Source organism: Salvelinus fontinalis, chromosome 9 (assembly GCF_029448725.1).
Source record: "Salvelinus fontinalis isolate EN_2023a chromosome 9, ASM2944872v1, whole genome shotgun sequence".
Classification (NCBI taxonomy): domain Eukaryota; kingdom Metazoa; phylum Chordata; class Actinopteri; order Salmoniformes; family Salmonidae; genus Salvelinus; species Salvelinus fontinalis.
In genome coordinates, this window is record NC_074673.1 from 15,146,867 (window position 1) to 15,154,763 (window position 7,897).

Below are 7,897 nucleotides of genomic sequence, written 5' to 3' on the forward strand. Positions count from 1 at the left end.
GTCTCAGAGCGAGTGACGTTACCGATTAAAACACTATTAGCGCGCACCCCGCTATCTAGCTAGCCATTTCACATCGGTTACATTGGCATTGTTGAATAAAATTTTCATAATAGCAAGATAGGACTGACAGTTTGGTTAGCTAAACTAGGAAGTGTTTGTTTGTTACCAAGGCAACTACTGTAGTTATCTAGTAAACTTGCTAGCTACTTCACTGTTTGTTGAACACATTTCTACCAGCAAATTAACACAATGCTAGCGGCAAATGTGTTAAATTATATACAGTAAGTGGCGCAACTTTCACTGGGGACGTGGGGGCTCATGTTCCCCCCACATTCTGAAATTGCACTTTTTACCCCCCCGGTTTTAGCATTGCAATGTGATACAAAAAGAGAAAGTAGTGTGCTTTTGGACCATGCGGACGCCACAGAGCGGTCGGTAGACTGTTTGGAGTTTTTAAATGCTGAATTTAGGACCATGCGGACACCACAGCGCAGGCGGACAGGCTGTGTGAAAGATAAAGCTTCTGGAAGGCTGGCTGGACCATCACTGGAGAGTTGAACAGAGGCAGTGTGTTGCTGTCAATGTGTTGCGCTCTTTCTCCAAGTTGTAGAAGCAAGCTAAGTATAAACTGGCTACTCATGAATTTACTTATCATCATCAGTGAAGCTGTTGTATGGAAATGTTTTGTATCCTTTGTTTTGTTTTGTTTCAACAGAACTAAATTAACCTGGCTTGCTTTTGCCAGTGGATGTACCGTTAGAGCTGGCCAAAAGTTGGCTGACGTTAGCTATTATTTTTACCTCAATCACACCAGACCTGAATCAAACAATGAAACTAGCGGCCAAACAATTGAAGAACGATATTCTGATCTTTTTTCATTGCAATGTGAGTTTTTGTTGGTCAGCATAGCAATGTAACATTATTGATCTGCTAATTTCCAACTTTTCTCACAAACACAGTACTAAACAGCTCTAGTCTTCACTATCTTGGTGCACAGACAGTACACAACACTATGCTCATTATGTCTTAGCAGGATCAGATGGTGATAGGTGTCCCAGCAGGGTCCGACAGCCAGGGAAGACCCATCTACAGAGCTCAGGTGACTTTTGCAGTATATTAACAATATCAGTGAATGATACAAAGTTCCATCTTGAATTGATGGGTAGACCTACAGTAGCTACAGGACAGCAGTTTCAGTTTAAAGCTACAGTCTGAGATCTGGGAATAATGGTCATTTCAATTATTGAACCATTGATTCTATTCTTAGATAATATAATTCTTAGTCATGCCTCATTTTAGGAGTACCAGATGGTGACAGGGGTCTCAGCAGGGTCAGGCAGCCAGGGAAAACCAGTCTGTGATGGAGCCGAGGTACATTTTTGAAGATACATCACTTTATTCTCTCTGGACAAGCCAGATACTTCAAAGATTGAAACTATTTTAAGGCAGTGTGACAAACCTCTGTTGATTTCCAAACTGTATTAAGTGTTGATAGAGGATTGTCCCGATGCCACAAAACATGTAAAAGAAAAATGTGAGGAAGACCTGGAAGAAGCTATTGATGATGATGAATGTATACAGATACCTGTATGTTTGAATGCCCAGTCATGTTCATATAATCTCAGACATAAATTACTGCAGTTTAAAACCATTCCACAGAAGATGCTATATGCCAGTGAAACTGAATTACGTGCAATCAGCAATGTCATTCATTTGCTGGAGGTGTAAAACACAGGGATATGTTGTATTTGCATTTGCATATGTTATGGTCTTGTGAAGGCTGGCTGAATTCTGGCAAAGAGTATGTTATTTTATCTCAGCATGTCTACAGATTTTCCCTTCTCCCTGTTTTTGTTTTTTGGAAATGTTGATACTGGAGACTGTTACAAGAAGAAACTGTAACCAAGCATTTATAGCGGTCTTAGAAATGCATTGCCGTTAATTGGAAGGTCGGTTATCCTCCCACAATCTCACAATGGATGGCATAAATGTCAAGTTATGTATCACTAGATTTGTTTGTTACAAGATTAAGGGTAAACTGAGCAATTTGCATAAGGTCTCAATGCCTTATATGGAATACAAGGCATCGATATATGAACATGACTGGGCATTCAAACATACAAGTATCTGTATACATTCATCTGCGCCACCCAGGGTCTCCCGGGTGGCGCAGTGGTCTAGGGCACTGCATCGCAGTGCTAGCTGCGCCACCAGAGTCTCTGGGTTCGCGCCCAGGCTGGGCTGGGTTCGCGCCCAGGCTCTGTCGCAGCCGGCCGCAACCGGGAGGTCCGTGGGGCGACGCACAATTGGCATAGCGTTGTCCGGGTTAGGAAGGGTTTGGCCGGTAGGGATATCCTTGTCTCAGTATGTAAAATGTAATAAAATGCATGCACTCTACTGTAAGTTGCTCTGGATAAGAGCGTCTGCTAAATGACTAAAATGTAAAATGTAAAAACAAAAGGAGTCAGTATTGAAACATGCCCACGTCAGGGGAGATATCTATTTCGGCAATCCCTAGCTGCTGGGCTGCTCAATCCTAGCCCTGGGGGTCTGCTGTCCTGTAGGTTGTCACTCTGGCCTTGGTTTAACATACCCAAAACCAATAATGAATATTTCGCTAAGATCCTAAAGCTGAGTGGTGTGTATTGGGTTGAGGCGCTGCAGGGCGGTGGACCCCTAGGAACAGGACAGGGCGATCCAGCTATATTGTGTGCAAGGAAAAAGAGCTCTACAGTACTATTAGGCTTATGATATGAAATATACTGAACAAAAATATGTACGCAACATGCAACAATTTCAAAGATTTTGCTGAGTTACCGTTCATAAAAGGAAATAAGTCAATTGAAATAAATTCATTACGCCCTAATCTATGGATTTCCATGACTGGGCAGGGGCGCAGCCATGGCTGGGCATAAGAGGGCATAGGCCCTCCCACTTGGGAGCCATACCAACCCACTGGGTCCCAGGCCCAGCCAAACAGAATGAGTTGTTCCCCACAAAAATACTTTATTACAGACAGAAATACTCCTCAGCACCTCCTCACTCCTCAGACAATCCCGCAGGTGAAGAAGCCAGATGTGGAGATCCTGGGCTGGCGTGGTTACATGTGGTCTGCGGTTGTGAGGCTGGTTGGACAAACTGCCAAATTCTCTAAAACAATGTTGGAGGCGGCATATCGTAGCCAAATGAAAATTGAATTCTCTGGCAACAGCTCTGGTGGACATTTCTGCAGTCATCATGACAATTGCACGCTCGCTCAAAACTTGAGACATCTGTGACATTGTGTTGTAAGACAACACTTCAAATTTTAGAGTGGCCTTTTATTGTTCAGGCACAAAGTGCACCTGTGTAATGATCACACTGTTTAATCAACTTCTTGATATGCCACACCTGTCAGGTGGATGGATTATCTTGATAAAATGTTCAGTTACAGGGATGTAAACAAATTTGTGCAACATTGCTTTTTATGCATATGGAGCATTTCTGGGATCTTTTATTTTCAGCTCATGGAACATGGGACCAACACTTTACATGTTGCATTTATATTGTTGTTCAGTTTATATGGAGGATTTGCTGTTTGTGTTTTAATGTATAGTCGTGGCCAAAAGTTTTGAGAATGACACAAATATATGGGGGGTATGCCTTATGATTAACGAGACGTGGTGTGGTCATAACAACATACAGGAACTCAAGTCCTTCTGTTCACCTGACTTAGAATTCCTCACAATCAAATGTCGACCGCATTATCTACCAAGGGAATTCTCTTCGATTATAATCACAGCCGTATATATTCCCCCCCAAGCAGACACATCGATGGCCCTGAACAAACTTTATCTGACTCTATGTAAACTGGAAACCACACATCCTGAGGCTGCATTCATTGTAGCTGGGGATTTTAACAAGGCTAATCTGAAAACAAGACTCCCTAAATTCTATCAGCATATCGATTGCGCAACCAGGGCTGATAAAACCCTGGATCATTGTTATTCTAACTTCCGCGACGCATATAAGGCCCTCCCCCGCCCTCCTTTCGGAGGGCTGACCAAAGCTGACCATGACTCCATTTTGTTGCTTCCAGCCTACAAACAGAAACTAAAACAAGAAGCTCCCGCTCTCAGGTCTGTTCAATGCTGGTCCGACCAATCTGATTCCACGCTTCAAGACTGCTTCGATCACGTGGATTGGGATATGTTCCGCATTGCGTCCAACAACAACATTGACGAATACGCTGATTTGGTGAGCGAGTTCATTAGAAAGGGCATCGGAGACGTTATACCCACAGCAACGATTAAAACATTCCCAAACCAGAAACCGTGGATTGATGGCAGCATTCGCGGGACACTGAAAGCGCGAACCACTGCTTTTAGGCCCCGTGTAGCTCAGTTGGTAGAGCATGGCGCTTGCAACGCCAGGGTTGTGGGTTCATTTCCCACGGGGGGCCAGTGCAAAAAAAGTATGAATGTATGTACTTGTAAGTCGCTCTGGATAAGAGCGTCTGCTAAATGACTTAAATGTAAATGTAAATGTTTTAACCAGGGCAAGGTGACCGGAAACATGACCGAATACAAACAGTGTAGCTATTCCCTCCGCAAGGCAATCAAACAAGCTTAAGCGTCAGTATAGAGACAAAGTAGAGTCGCAATTCAACGGCTCAGACACGAGGTATGTGGCAGGGTCTACAGTCAATCACGGATTACAAAAAGAAAACTAGCCCCGTCGCGGACCAGGATGTCTTGCTCCCAGACAGACTAAATAACTTTTTTGCTCGCTTTGAGGACAATACAGTGCCACTGACAAGGCCCACTACCAAAACCTGTGGGCTCTCCTTCACTGCAGCTGAGGTGAGTAAAACATTTAAACGTGTTAACCCTCGCAAGGCTGCAGGCCCAGACGGCATTCCCAGCCGGGTCCTCAGAGCATGCGCAGACCAGTTGGCTGGTGTCTTTACGGACATATTCAATCAATCCTTATCCCAGTCTGCTGTTCCCACATGCTTCAAGAGGGCCACCATTGTTCCTGTTCCCAAGAATGCTAAGGTAACTGAGCTAAACAACTACTGCCCCGTAGCACTCACTTCCATCATCATGAAGTGCTTTGAGAGACTGGTCAAGGACCATATCACCTCCACCCTACCTGATACCCTAGACCCACTCCAATTTGCTTACCGACCCAATAGGTCCACAGACGACGCAATCGCAACCACACTGCACACTGCCCTAACCCATCTGGACAAGAGGAATACCTATGTGAGAATGCTGTTCATCGACTAGAGCTCAGCATTTAACACCATAGTACCCTACAAACTCGTCATCAAGCTCGATCGACCCCGCCCTGTGCAACTGGGTACTGGACTTCCTGACGGGCCGCCCCCAGGTGGTGAGGGTAGGTAACAACATCTCCACCCCGCTGATCCTCAACACTGGGGCCCCACAAGGGTGCGTTCTGAGCCCTCTCCTGTACTCCCTGTTCACCCACGATTGTGTGGCCATGCACGCCTCCAACTCAATCATCAAGTTTGCAGATGACACTACAGTGGTAGGCTTGATTATCAACAACGACGAGACGGCCTACAGGGAGGAGGTGAGGGCCCTCGGAGTGTGGTGTCAGGCAAATAACCTCACACTCAACGTCAACAAAACAAAGGAGATGATTGTGGACTTCAGGAAACAGCAGAGGGAGCACCCCCCTATCCACATCGACGGGACAGTAGTGAAAAGGGTAGTAAGTTTTAAGTTCTTCGGCGTACACATCACGTACAAACTGAATTGGTCCACCCACACAGCGTTGTGAAGAAGGCGCAGCAGCACCTCTTCAACCTCAGGAGGCTGAAGAAATTCGGCTTGTCACCAAAAGCACTCACAAACTTCTACAAGGCAGCAAAGAAGCCACTTCTCTCCAGGAAAAACATCAGGGACAGACTGATTTTCTGCAAAAGGTACAGGGATTGTACTGCTGAGGACTGGGGTAAAGTAATTTTCTCTGATGAATCCCCCTCCCGATTGTTTGGGGCATCTGGAAAAAAGCTTGTCCGGAGAAGACAAGGTGAGCGCTACCATCAGTCCTGTGTCAAGCCAACAGTAAAGCATCCTGAGACCATTCATGTGTGGGGTTGCTTCTCAGCCAAGGGAGTGGGCTCACTCAATTTTGCCTAAGAACACAGCCATGAATAAAGAATGGTACCAACACATCCTCCGAGAGCAACTTCTCCCAACCATCCAGGAACAGTTTGGTGACGAACAATGCCGTTTCCAGGATGATGGAGCACCTTCCCATAAGGTTAAAGTGATAACTAAGTGGCTCATGGAACAAAACATAGATATTTTGGGTCCATGGCCAGGAAACTCCCTAGATCTTAAACCCATTGAGAACTTGTGGTCAATCCTCAAGAGGCGAGTGGACAAACAAAACCCCACAAATTCGGACAAACTCCATGCATTGATTATGCAAGAATGGGCTGCCATCCATTAGGATGTGGCCCAGAAGTTAATTGACAGCATGCCAGGGCGGATTGCAGAGGTCTTGAAAAAGAAGGGTCAACACTGCAAATATTGACTCTTTGTGTGAACTTCATGTAATTGTCAATAAAAGCCTTTGACACTTATGAAATGCTTGTAATTATACTTCAGGTTTCCATAGTAACATCTGACAAAAATATCTAAAGACACTGAAGCAAAAACTTTGTGAAAATTTATATTTGTGTCATTCTCAAAACTTTTGGCCACGACTGTCACGCCCTGACCTTAGAGAACCTTTTTATTTCTCTATTTGGTTAGGTCAGGGTGTGATTTGGGTGGGCATTCTAGTTTTCTATTTCTTTGTTGGCTGGGTATGGTTCCCCATCAGAGGCAGCTGTCTGTCGTTATCTCTGATTGGGAATCATACTTAGGCAGCCTGTTTTTCCACCCTAGTTTGTGGGATGTTGTTTTTGCACTGTAGCTGTATAGCCCTGCAGAACTTTACGTTCGTTGATCTTTTGTTGTTTTTTGTTGTTCATTCGAAAATAAATTAAGATGTACACTTTCCACACTGCGCTTTGGTCTCATTCCGACAATGGACGTAACAACGACTGAACACTACAGGTCAAAAGTTTTAGAACACTTACTCATTCAAGGGTTTTTCTTTATTTTTACTCTTCTACATTGTAGAATAATAGTGAAGACTTCAAAACTATGAAATAACACATATGGAATCATGTAGTAACCAAAAAAAAAATTAAACAGATCAAAATAGATTTTATATTTGAGATTCTTCAAAGTAGACATCCTTTGCCTTGATGACATTTTTGCACACTCTTAGAAATTCTCTCAACCAGCTTCATGAGGTAGTCACCTGGAATGCATTTCAATTAACAGTTATGCCTTGTTAAAAGTTATTTTTTGGAATTTCTTTCCTTCTTAATGCGTTTGAGCCAATCAGTTGTGTTGTGACAAGGGGTAGGGGGGTATACAGAAGATAGCTATATTTGGTAAACGACCAAGTCAATATTATGGCAAGATCAGCTCAAATAAGAAAAGAGAAACAACATTCCATCATTACTTTAAGACATGAAGGCCAGTCAAGGACCACCACAGGAAAGAAAGACCCAGAGTTACCTCTGCTGCAGAGGATAAGTTCATTAGAGTTACCAGACTCAAGAAATTGCAGCCCAAATAAATGCTTCACAGAGTTCAAGTAACAAACACATCTCAACTTCAACTGTTCAGGGGAGACTGTGTGAATCAGGCCTTCATAGTCGAATTGCTGCAAAGAAACATCTACTAAAAGACACTAATAATAATAAGAGACTTGCTTAGGCCAAGAAACACGAGCAATGGACATTACCCAGTAGAAATTTGTCCTTTGGTCTGGAGTCCAAATTGGATGATCTCTGCATGTGTATTTCGCACCATGTAGCATG